The 12,591-nt window shown below is 36.7% G+C and overlaps 1 protein-coding gene across 9 annotated transcripts in view; it reads left to right on the plus strand.

Moving 5' to 3' along the window:
- Positions 1 to 12,591, plus strand: part of LOC138753865 (gephyrin) — a 549,882-nt gene that overhangs the window by 99,016 nt on the left and 438,275 nt on the right. The gene's annotated exons all lie outside the window — the stretch shown is intronic.

The raw sequence follows: 12,591 nt of genomic DNA on the forward strand, positions 1-12,591 counted from the left end.
TCTCATTGCTGTTTAAGGAGATCTTTCAAGTTCACATCTATAGTCATGTACCAAGAGCAATGAGAGATTGTTTTGTCATGTTTTGTCAGCGGTCCAGTCTACCATACAAGTCAGACAGCACCAATGTGCAGATTTACAGAAAGAGTGGGAAAGGAGCAAGGGCAATGTAATTTTGAAGTTAATTCAGGAACGAATAATTGTGGGAAAGAAAGTTCCCTTTATCTGGTGGTGCATTATCTCATACTCACGAATCTTCTTCCTGATGGAAGGAGTATGGCCATGGTGGGATCAGTCTTTTGTATGTTGGCTACTTTTCCAAGGTAGCTGGAGTTAAAGTTGGAGTTGATGGAGAGGCAAGGGTGCGTGTGTAATGATCTGAGCCATGTTTGCAACCCTCTGCAGTGTCTTGCGGTCTTAGATGGAGCTGTTCCTGTCCCAGGCAGCGATGCACCCTGACAGGATGCTTTCAATGGTGCACCCGTAGAAGCGGATCAAATTTTCTGAGTCTTGAATCAATACTTGAAGAAACATTATATGTAGGGTTATCGACCTTGGGGTAAAGATGGGATCAGAAATGGTAGCTTCTTGATCACTACAGACACAATAAGCTTCTGATATCCTGCTATGTTATAATTTTCCTTGAAACCTAAACTTCATTGCTTGATGATGTTAAGAATTACATCTGTGTGGAGGTGGAATAAATACAAAATAAATGAAAACAGATGATCATGAAACATTCTCAATTTAATTCTTGTTTGTGCTTTTAGGAACAAAAAAGGGTTCTATGTGGATTTTATACTAACTGAAATTCAATGGAGTCATAAAGTTCTACAGCACGGAAACAGGTCCTTCTACCTAATTTGTCCACGCTGACTAAACGAGACCCATGTGCCTGTGTTCAGCTCATATCCCTTTGAATCTTTCCTGTTCATGTACCTGTCTAAATGCCTTTTAAACAGTACAATGTACCCATCTCTACCACTTCCTCTCGCAGCTTGTTCCATCAAAGCAACCACCCTCCGTGTGAAGAAGGTGCCCTCTGGCTTCTTTTAAATCTTTACATTTCTTTACATGTTTTTCAAATCATAAGAAAATTCTGCTTGACTTACAGTTGCTCCTGGGATTGGCTGCAGACATCTTGGCTTTTGACATAAATTTTGTAGCTTTGCCACAAATTTTGTTCTCCTCTGGCTATTGTATCAAGCTAAGCAGATTCTTTGTATCTTTGACACCTTTTTCAATCCTAAACAGAGCATCAAGCATTTCATTGCAAAAAAAAATTACCCTCTGTAACAAAGAAATATGACATGTTCATAAATTATTCCGATCCCTTCCACATTGTTTTTCTGTTGAAGTTTTAACAGTCTTGTCCAACTGTTCATTGCATGACCCACTCCCTCACTTTTGTTTTAATCCAGGACATTTTGTTGTTAATGTCCTCATAATTTTATAGCCTTAGAATTTAGCTTGCTTCTCCAGTAAACCAAGATCAATGCTGGCCCCTGCTGCTGTCTGTGTGGAGTTTGCCTGTGATCCATGACTATTTCCTGGTTGTTTGATTTTCTACTGCAGGCAGAATATAGACAAGCTGCTTGATTGATTGGCCACCATAACTTTCCCATGGAAATGTGTGGAGAATACTTTACAGAGCAAGAAATGTGGAAACCTGGTTTTATGAGGATACCATAGGCTCAATGAGTTGACTGCCTCTTGTAGTGAGACGATGGCTATTTCAAAGCCAAAAGCCAGTCTACTCTCCATAATTCTACAACTGTTAAAACAAACATTAAAAAAAATTATAAAACTATCACCAAAACACATCTTAATTTTAAGAAGTTGGAAGACTTGGGTGATTGCAACCTAATTACTGAAATTTGAAGATATAGTTCCCAAATCGTTTGAAAAATTTCAAATTTATTCCATAAATTATATGTAATCTTTTCAAGTGGTATGCAACTGTGTATTTTAGCATGCATTTATCTATCCCCAAGTAAACATCAGATTTCCAAGTTACTGCTATGCAATTCATCGCCAGTGCTAGGACAATCTTTATGAATTCTTTTTGATATTAATTTAATTTCATTTTCAATTCTGTATCAAATATACTTCCAAGTAGAAAAATACTTGAATCTTGAGGAAAATCCAAATTCATCTTAAATGTTGAAATCAACCCCACATTCACCACTTCAGCTGGCAGCTCATTCCACACTCACTACTTTCTGCAAGGAAGAAAGTAAACATTCCGTTTAAACATTTAACCTTTCGCCCTTAACCTATGTCCTCTAGATCTTGTCTTGCTCTACCTCAGTCGAAATAGCCTGTTTGTATTTGCTCTGTCTATACATAATCTTGTCTACCTCTATCAAATCTTCCCTCATTCTCTGACTCTCCAGGCAGCTAACCAATCTGACTTGTAATTATTGGCAATTTTTGGGAGACTTGCAAGGGTGAGTCCAATTGCCACCAGAAAACCAAATGATAAATAGTGCTTTGCCAATATCATCTATTTTCAATGAAAAGGAGACTGAAATAGTTTTGATATTTTTGCAAATGTTTTGGCATTTAGAATGAATTTTGATTAGTTAAATCTGTTCAATTATTTTTAGCAAGCAGAATGTCATTTTAATCAGACCTTCAAAAGATGTGAAATGTTTCTGAAAATGTTTTTTTTCGTCACAGCTGTTTTCCACTGTCTTCTGCTGCAATCCCAGCCACAGTTTCTATCTCTGCATTTCTCTTCATCTAAAACCTTCAGCCGCAAGATGTGTATGTTTGGCTCAGTCCCCAATTTTTTTCATCGCCAACAACACCTTCGTCTATTTTTCAATGGTTGCAAAAGTTATGAAATGCTGGTTAGCAAGACTCTTCTCTCAATACTGAAGTTATAAATCAATTATTGTCTCAAAACATATTTTGTGTCATTAGTTATCAATATTTAGTCGTAAGATTTCAGTTCAAAAACATTGGTCATCTTATTATCAAGCCCTGATATCATCTTTATAATGTTTATACCAAGATAAAATAAATAACTATTTATACTCAAATGATTTGGTTTTATCTATAAAGGAATTGTTTATGCTGATTGAGTTGAAAAAGAGTGGATCTTGTGGTTATTGATTCTTGTTCATCACAAATTCACTTTGTGATGTTATGCATGTAGTCTGACAATATGTCTGAATTTGACCTTTGAACTTTTTAATGTAACCTCATTGTGTATAATCAGTAGATAATTCTCAAATTTTTGTCAACCAGCAAAATCTTGATTGCAATCTACCATATATCATTTCAGAAGTTGCTCGCTTTGTAAGGGGACTACTTCTGCATGCGAGGTAACCATTGATGATATATCTGTGTGAAAAAGGAAAGGAATTTGAGGGAAAAGCAGATGAAAAGAATACTGGATTATAATGGATGAGCGGGAGGGCCATAAAAATAAATATGAATAAGCAGAGCAGTAATGCAAAAGAGCATTGGTTAATTGAAAGAGCCTTTACAAAGAGGCTAAACTGTCCTGTGATCTATTGATCTTGATAAAATGCCAGGAATTCTGCATGAAACTGCTTAAATCACTTGGAAATGCAAACTGATGTATCATTTAACTTTCCCATTGAGAAAGAAAGAATTATATTCTCTGTAAAGTTGACAAAATATTTCTACCAGCAAAATCAAAAATGGGAAAATATTTTATCAGGTTGATATCTATCATCTTTTATTTGCCAGTTTAAATTTTCATTGTACTTTGAGTTACTTCAATCAATGTCACTTTTATCTTACTGTAAAATGTGTGCACCCCTCCGCAAATTGCAAAACTGTGTGCACCCCTCAGCAAAGATGACGCTTCTTTCATTGCACGATTCAGCCTGCAGTTTGTTTGCAATGCTGGTGTATTAATTATTTACCTGGTTCAAACCTATCTTATATTTTTAATTATTTTCTTTAGTTTGTTTTGGAACTGGTGTTTTTTTTTCTTCATAACTTCCAGGACCATTGAACCCAACTGACATTTTTGTATTGCGTATTTTATGTTCGGATAAACACAAAATATACAAATAGAAAAATGTTGGAATTCAAATTCTGTTCATTTTATATTTCTCACTACAAGTATGGCAGGCTGTGTGTTCCTTATTCTGAAAGGTCATGCTTTTTTAAAAAATCGTTTAAATCTGATTTGCATTCTTCAAAGTTTGCCTAAATAAAAAAATCAGCTGCTAATTAAACGAGAAAGAATGCAGATGCTGTGGTTGAGTGCAATATACAACTGTGCTGGAGAATCTCAGCAGGTCATGCAGCTTCCAAAGGAAATAAAAGAGAGCCAATGTTTCGGGCCTGGGCCTTTCGCCAAGTATAAGCAGAAACAGGCAGGTGCCTGAATTAAAAAGTTAGGGGGAGGAGGAGTGGAGGGAGGAAGGGGGAGGAGCACAGGCCAACAGGTAAAATAGGTGGGAAGGTAGAAGAGAAAAAAGCTGAGAAGATATTGGAGGAGAGATCGAGGGTAGCTCTCTGATAGAAGGAAGGGGAGGGGTAGAAAGCTGGAGGAAAGAAGACACATGATAGGGAAAGAAAGAGAGACTCAGGGGAGGCATTTAATGGAAACTGGAGTATTCGACGTTAATGCTGCCTGGTTGGAAGGTCCGGATGGAATACAACGTGTTGTTCCTCTAATTTGCGGGTGGCGAGATGAATTTGGAATAAAAGTTGTCAACAGAATTTTGGATCTGTATTCCAGAATAACTGAACTTCTATATGTTCTGACACCCTTAATATTCCTTTATAACTTCAGAACTCAACTGATAGTTTTTTACTATGTGTTTCATATATGAAATAAATACATGAAAAAGTGGTGAGAATTCAAATGTGTTTATTTCCTATTCCTCATCATTTTGAAAACTAAAGATGTTGTTGTGAATGTACCTTGGGCCTTTGGATGTTCAACTAAATCAGAGTTACAGGATAAAACACGATGTCCACTGGTTAAGTAAGCATTATTAAGAAGGTTGTTGACTTAATGAACAAATGTATGTTTTGATGATAATGAACTCTTGAACTTAAAGGCCTAGTCATTGAGCTATATGCACAGAAACAGCCCCTTTGACCCAACTCGTCCGTGGCAACCTGCCTATCTGAGCTTGTCCCATTTGCCGCATGTCCCCCTTAACCTTCTCGGGCGAGGCTCGCTTCACCAGTTCATCTCCATCTTCCACACCTGTATGTTCAAAGACAGAATTTAAAACACCAATTGTAAGTCAGATGCCAGGGGTCTGTTGCTGAAAGATGAGCACAAAAGTATTGAACCTGTCCAAATAGGATCATTGTACCTGCTTGTATAATTTTCTATGGCAGATCTTTCCATACACACATTACCCTTTATGTTGAAACAGTTGCCCCTCAGGTCCCTCTTAAATCTTTCCCCTCTCGCCTTCAACCTAAGTTCTATTATTTTAGACCCCCTTATTCTGGTGTAAAGACTGTGACTTTTCAGCTTATCTATGTCCCTCAAGCTTTTATAAATCTTTATAAGATCACCCCTCAGCCTCTTGTGTTCCACAGGAAAAAAAATCCCAGTCTCTCATATCACAAACATTCCAGTCCCAGAATCTTTTGTTTTCCACACTTTCCATCTTTTTTTTTTTTACTTTTTTATTTTTCACACCATAAATCACATTAACCATGGTACACACTTTTTCCTTTTCACACATTTACAGTGACTTTTTCTCCCCCCCCCCTCCTCCCAAGCCACCCCCCCACCCCCCCCCCCCCCATCCATTTTAGGTATACAATCTAGGTTGCATTAATTCAGTCAGACAATGTTGTCATTCAACAAAAATACACCAGAAATTCTACTGAGTCCATTCTTTTCTTTTCTTCTCCTTCCATCAACTTAGGTAATGTTTGTTCCCGGTAGGTTTTCGCTATTGTATTTAATGTAAGGCTCCCATACTTGTTCGAATATTTCAATATTATTTCTTAAACTATATGTTATTTTTTCTAATGGAATACATTTATTCATTTCTATATACCATTGTTGTATTTTCAAATTATCTTCCAATTTCCAGGTTGACATAATACATTTTTTTGCTACGGCTAGGGCTATCTTGACAAATCTTTTTTGTGCATCTTCCAAGTCAATTCCAAATTCTTTATTTTTTATGTTACTTAGGAGAAAGATCTCTGGATTCTTTGGTATATTGTTTTCTGTTATTTTATTTAATATCTGATTGAGATCATCCCAAAATTTTTCTACTCTCTCACATGTCCAGATTGCATGAATTGTTGTTCCCCTTTCTTTTTTACATCGAAAACATCTATCAGATACTGTTGGGTCCCATTTATTTAACTTTTGCGGTGTAATGTATAGTCTGTGTAACCAATTATATTGTATCATACGCAGCCTCGTATTTATTGTATTTCTCATCGTTCCAGAGCATAACTTCTCCCATGTTTCCTTTTTTATCTTTATATTTAAATCTTGTTCCCATTTTTGTTTAGTTTTACCATTTGTTTCCTCATTCTCCTTTTCTTGCAGTTTAATATACATATTTGTTATAAATCTTTTGATTAACATTGTATCTGTAATCACATATTCAAGGTTACTTCCCTCTGGTAAACTCAAATTGCTTCCTAATTTATCTTTCAAGTAGGATCTCAGTTGGTAATATGCCAGCGCTGTATCTCCAGTTATATTGTACTTATCTCTCATTTGTTCAAAGGATAAGAATCTACTTCCTGAAAAACAATTTTCTATTCTTTTAATCCCTTTTTTTCCCATTTTCTAAAGGCAAGGTTGTCTATTGTAAAAGGGAGTAGCTTATTTTGCGTCAATATTAGTTTTGGTATTTGGTAATTTATTTTATTTCTTTCTACATGAATCTTCTTCCATATATTGAGGAGATGGTGTAATACTGGAGAAGTTCTATGTTGTACCAATTTTTCGTCCCATTTATATAATATGTGTTCAGGTATCTTTTCCCCTATTTTGTCTAATTCTAGTCTCGTCCAGTCTGGTTTTTCCCTTGTTTGATAAAAATCTGATAGGTACCTTAATTGTGCGGCTCTATAATAATTTTGAAGTTTGGCAATTGTAAGCCTCCTTGTTTATACCATTCTGTTAATTTATCTAGTGCTATCCTCGGTTTCCCCCCTCTCCATAAAAATCTCCTTATTATTTTCTTTAACTCTTTGAAGAATTTTTCTGTCAGTTGTATTGGCAATGCCTGAAATAAGTATAGTATCCTTGGAAAAATGTTCATTTTAATACAGTTTATCCTTCCTATCAGTGTTAGTGGTAGCTCTCTCCAATGCTCTAAATCGTCCTGTAATTTTTTCATTAGTGGATTGTAATTGAGTTTATATAATTGGCCTAGATTTTTGTTTATTTGCACACCTAGGTATCTTATTGCCTGCATTTGCCATCTGAATGGGGATTCCTCCTTAAATTTTGAGTAATCCGCGTTATTCATAGGCATTGCTTCACTTTTATTTACGTTTATCTTGTATCCCGACACTTCTCCATATTCCTTCAATTTCTTATATAGTTCTTTTATTGATAGTTCTGGTTCTGTTAAGTACACTATCACATCATCCGCAAACAGACTGATTTTATATTCCCTGTCTTTTATTATTATTCCTTTTATATTATTATCTATTCTTATCGAATCTGCTAGTGGTTCTATAGCTAGCGCAAACAATAATGGTGATAGCGGGCATCCCTGCCGCGTTGACCTGCTTAAGTTAAATTGCTTTGATACATGTCCATTTACTGTCACTTTCGCTAACGGTCCCTCATATAATGCTTTAATCCAATTAATAAACTTCTCCGGTAAACTGAATTTTTGCAATACTTTGAACAAGTAATTCCATTCTACTCTGTCGAAGGCCTTCTCTGCATCTAAAGCAACTGCTACTGCCGGTGCTTTATTTCCTTCTACTGCATGAATTAAGTTAATAAATTTACAAATATTGTCTGTTGTGCGTCTTTTTTTGATAATTCCAGTTTGGTCTAAATTTACCATTTTCGGTACCTGTTCTGCTAATCTGTTTGCTAGTAGTTTAGCTATTATCTTATAATCTGTGTTTAGCAGAGATATTGGTCTATATGACGCTGGTGAGAGTGGATCTTTCCCTTGTTTTAGTATCACTGTAATTATTGCTGTTTTACATGAATCTGGTAAGTTTTGTGTCTCATCAATCTGGTTGATTATATCCAGGAGGGGCGGTATTATTAGGTCTTTAAATGTTTTGTAGAATTCTATTGGGAGTCCATCCTCTCCTGGTGTCTTATTATTTGGTAAATTTTTTATTATCTCTTGTATTTCTACTGTTCCAAATGGTTCTGTTAATTTATTTTGTTCCTCTATTTGTAGTTTTGGTAGTTCAATTTTAGTCAAAAATTCATCTATTTTCCCTTCTTTCCCTTCGTTTTCAGTTCGGTATAATTGTTCATAGAATTCTCTGAAGTTTTCCTTAATTTCTTTTGGATTATATGTAATTTGTTTGTCTTTTTTCCTTGTTGCCAATACCATTTTCTTAGTTTGCTCTGTCTTAAGCTGCCATGCTAAGATTTTGTGTGTTTTTTCACCTAGTTCATAATATTTCTGTTTTGTCTTCATTATATTCTTCTCCACCTTATATGTTTGTAATGTTTCATATTTTATTTTTTTATCCGCCAATTCTCTTCTTTTGGTTGTATCTTCCTTTATTGCTAATTTTTTTTCTATGTTTATTATTTCCCTTTCCAACTGCTCTGTTTCCTGATTATAGTCCTTCTTCATCTTGGTTGCATAACTTATTATTTGCCCTCTAATGAATGCTTTCATTGCGTCCCATAGTATAAACTTATCTTCCACTGATTCCGTATTTACTTCAAAGTACATTTTTAATTGTTTTTCAATAAATTCTCTAAAATCCTGTCTTTTAAGTAGCATGGGGTTTAATCTCCATCTATACATTCTTGGAGGGATGTCCTCTAGCTCTATTGCCAATAACAGGGGTGAGTGGTCCGATAATAGTCTTGCTTTATATTCCGTTTTCCTAACTCTCCCTTGAATGTGGGCTGATAACAGGAATAGGTCTATCCTTGAGTATGTTTTATGTCTAGTCGAGTAGTATGAGTATTCCTTTTCTTTTGGGTTTTGTTTCCTCCATATGTCCACAAGTTTCATTTCTTGCATTGATTTAATTATAAATTTGGTTACTTTGTTCTTCCTGTTAATTTTTTTCCCCGTTTTATCCATATTTGGATCTAAATTCAGATTGAAATCCCCTCCTATTAGTATGTTCCCTTGCGTATTAGCTACCTTCAAAAAGATATCTTGCATAAACTTTTGATCTTCTTCGTTAGGTGAATATATATTAAGTAGATTCCAAAGCTCCGAATATATCTGACATTTTATCATAACATATCTCCCTGCTGGATCTATTATTTCCTCTTCTATTTTAAATGGCACATTTTTGCTAATTAATATAGCCACTCCTCTTGCTTTTGAATTATACGATGCTGCTGTTACATGTCCTACCCAATCTCTCTTTAATTTCTTGTGCTCCAATTCAGTTAAGTGTGTTTCTTGGACAAATGCTATATCTATTTTTTCCTTTTTCAGTAAATTTAGTAGTTTCTTCCTTTTAACTTGGTCACACTTTCCATCTTAATGACATTCTTCCCTTTGCAGGATGATTGATTTATTAGATGACTGGTCTTGTATAGGGTGAATGGTATGTGGATTTTAGAAGAATGGTTATAGAGAATTTTCTAATCCTTGCCCAGGTGAAAAGCTCCTTATGATCACCAGTGTGGGAACACCAACTATTTTGTTTTCATCTTCTGTCCCCATTCTAGCTTGAACAATGAGCCATTGTCTTTTTGCAATTTTCCTTTAAATATAATTTAAATGTTAAATATATTTAACATTTAAATATAATTTTGTTTTGACAATTTATTTTCTCTTTGGCATCAGTTAAGTTTTTATATCTTGCAACTTAAATCCCAGGCAAGATTATTGTAGTGATACCATTAAGCCTGAGCACAATGTGTCCACCCAAGCAAAGCATAAGCAACGATTACACGCAGGTTGTCATTTTGGGACCCTCATTTCTAGATGGCTTGGATGGCCTTTCAACAGCTGCCTGCGGTCAAGAGCCTTTGAACCATTTTTATGTATTAATCAGAGACATTAAAAATAGTTAAAATTGATAAATATTGAAACAGAAGTGAAAACCTATTACTTGAATGACTTGAAAGTAAACTGAAATGAGAAACTTTCCACCTTAAGTTGCCCTTTCAATTAAATTTGACAAGTCCATTGAAATATGGAAGTTTTCCAACCATTCCTGGCATAAGGTGAGAAGCCACACACAAAGTTCATGCATCCCTGAGCTCAATACTTTTGCTTTTCTCCAGTACTGAGCTGCATGTTCAGTGGTAGAAGCCCATCATTGGAAATCCAGCTAAAACCAATCTGCTGGAGAAATTCTGCTAAAGCTGAAACCCTTTATCAAAATGCAGCCCATTCTTTTCCTCTCACTGATGCTGCTCGACCTGCTGAGTTCTTCCAGCAGATTGTGTTTGCTTTCAAATTCTTGCATCTGCAGTCTCCATCTGTCTTCCAGCTTGTCTTTAACTTCTGTCTTGAAGTGCACAGGTGTGGAAGATGGAGATGAGCTGTCCTGTAAAGTGGGCTGTCCTGTAGAATTGCCAACAAAAGCATAGTATTGTGGCGGGAAAGCAGAAATTGCTGTGTAGGTACCTCAGGTCCGTCACCTTGAAAGAACTGCTTAATAATTCCATTACTTGTTAAAACTTGTATTTTGAAAATCACTTGCAAACATTTTTCCACACATGAGATTTCATGGAATATGTCAAAATGAATGTTTGATGTAAGGATAATCAAGATGGATTGTTGAATAAAACTTGTGTTTCAGAAAAATATGAGTTTTGGTTTCGAAGAAACAACTGACAGAATGGATAAAAGCAGTAGTGTTTAAATTCCACATATGGATTATCTGAAAGTTGTTTGTTGAGACTTCAAAAGAGGCTTGCTTAAAAAAAATTGTAGCATGATATAAAAATACATAGCTATGTGTTGATAGAAAATTAGTTAACGGACTACAAAAATGATTGAAGCTAAAAACCTGTTGCTGAGTCAAACTCAAAGTTTGGTTTGCCAACCCAGTGCAGTACTGTGATAGTACAGATTCCATCACCAATGTGTATATGTACAGATTGTAGTGTAGGATGACTGTGATTGGCTGAGAGTGTAGCCACACCTATTGGCAGGTCTTAAAGGGTTGCTCCTAGACAGACCAAGTCATTCTGGACTGGTCGACCAACATGTGATACACTCCAGTCTTCTAATTAATAAAAGCCTTGGTTTGGATCAACAAGCCTTTGATTCTTTTGACATGCTCTACAAGTACTATCAGAACAACAGGCAGTCCCTGGGTTGAAAATGCCCGATTTATAAACAACTCATACTTGCATACAGAGAAGCCGACCAGAAGTTGAATGCCATGAACTTCTGGTTTGAGCATTGCGGTACATCACTCGGCCAACAGTGGCCTAGAGACCCAGCACCCGGCCTACTGACATCCAACCACCAGGTGGGACCAAAGGGCCCATGGTATAAAGCCGAGGTCCCGACTGTGCTCTCTCTCTCTCTCTCTCTCTCTCTCTCTCTCTCTCTCTCTCTCTCTCTCTCTCTCTCTCTCTCTGCGGGATCACCGTAAGCTAGCAGCCAACTAGATTTTTATATGAGTGGAATAAAGCTGTGTTTCCACAATAGTGCCTGCGTTTTCCTTTGGTGCAGCCTGCCAGAAGCATGATTATGCTGCAGGATTCCGTCGCGTGATGCTGCTATCGCCCAGCATCGTGAGAGAATATGCTGTAGAATACTCTCGCATGATGCTGCCATTGCCCAATAGAGATGGAGCAAGCAGGAGGGATTGAGCAAGTGGGAGGGGGAAGGGGGAGGGAATGAGTGAGAGGAGGGTACAAATAAAAAACCTAGGTGCGGATAGGAAGGAGTGATGATGCGGGAGAGCTGTGGGGTTGGGGTTGCTGCCATCACCCAGCATTGCGAGAGAGTAACCATCATCTTCTGTGAGTGTTTTAACTTTTAATCATGAACTTATGACCATATGTAGTTAATTTTATTATTATGTACTGTATTATTATGTTTATGTGTATTGGGAATTGCTTTATATGTATATAAAGGTTAAATATATACTATGTAAACATTTGGTAAATCACAAAATTCTGTAGAAACCATGGTTGAAGTAAAAACACAAAATGCTGGAGAAACTCAGCAGGTCAGTGTCCTTTATTTACCAAACGCCAAGATACACAACCGACGTTTCAGGCTTGAGCTCTTCATCAAAGTGGGAGAAAATGTCGGCAAACATCCAAACAAAAGAGTAGGAGCGGGGAAGGGGTGGTGGTGAGGCAGGAGATGATAGGTGGAGAAAGGAGGGAGGGGACAGCAGCAATGAGGGGGAAGGGGGTGAAAGAACTGGAAGGACAGAAGGGGAGGGGAAAGAAAAGGCGAGCAGGTTTAATGGAAAGCAGTAAAGTCAATGTTCGTGCCATGAGGCTGGAGGGTG

Source organism: Narcine bancroftii, chromosome 2 (genome assembly GCF_036971445.1).
Source record: "Narcine bancroftii isolate sNarBan1 chromosome 2, sNarBan1.hap1, whole genome shotgun sequence".
NCBI classification, from domain to species: domain Eukaryota; kingdom Metazoa; phylum Chordata; class Chondrichthyes; order Torpediniformes; family Narcinidae; genus Narcine; species Narcine bancroftii.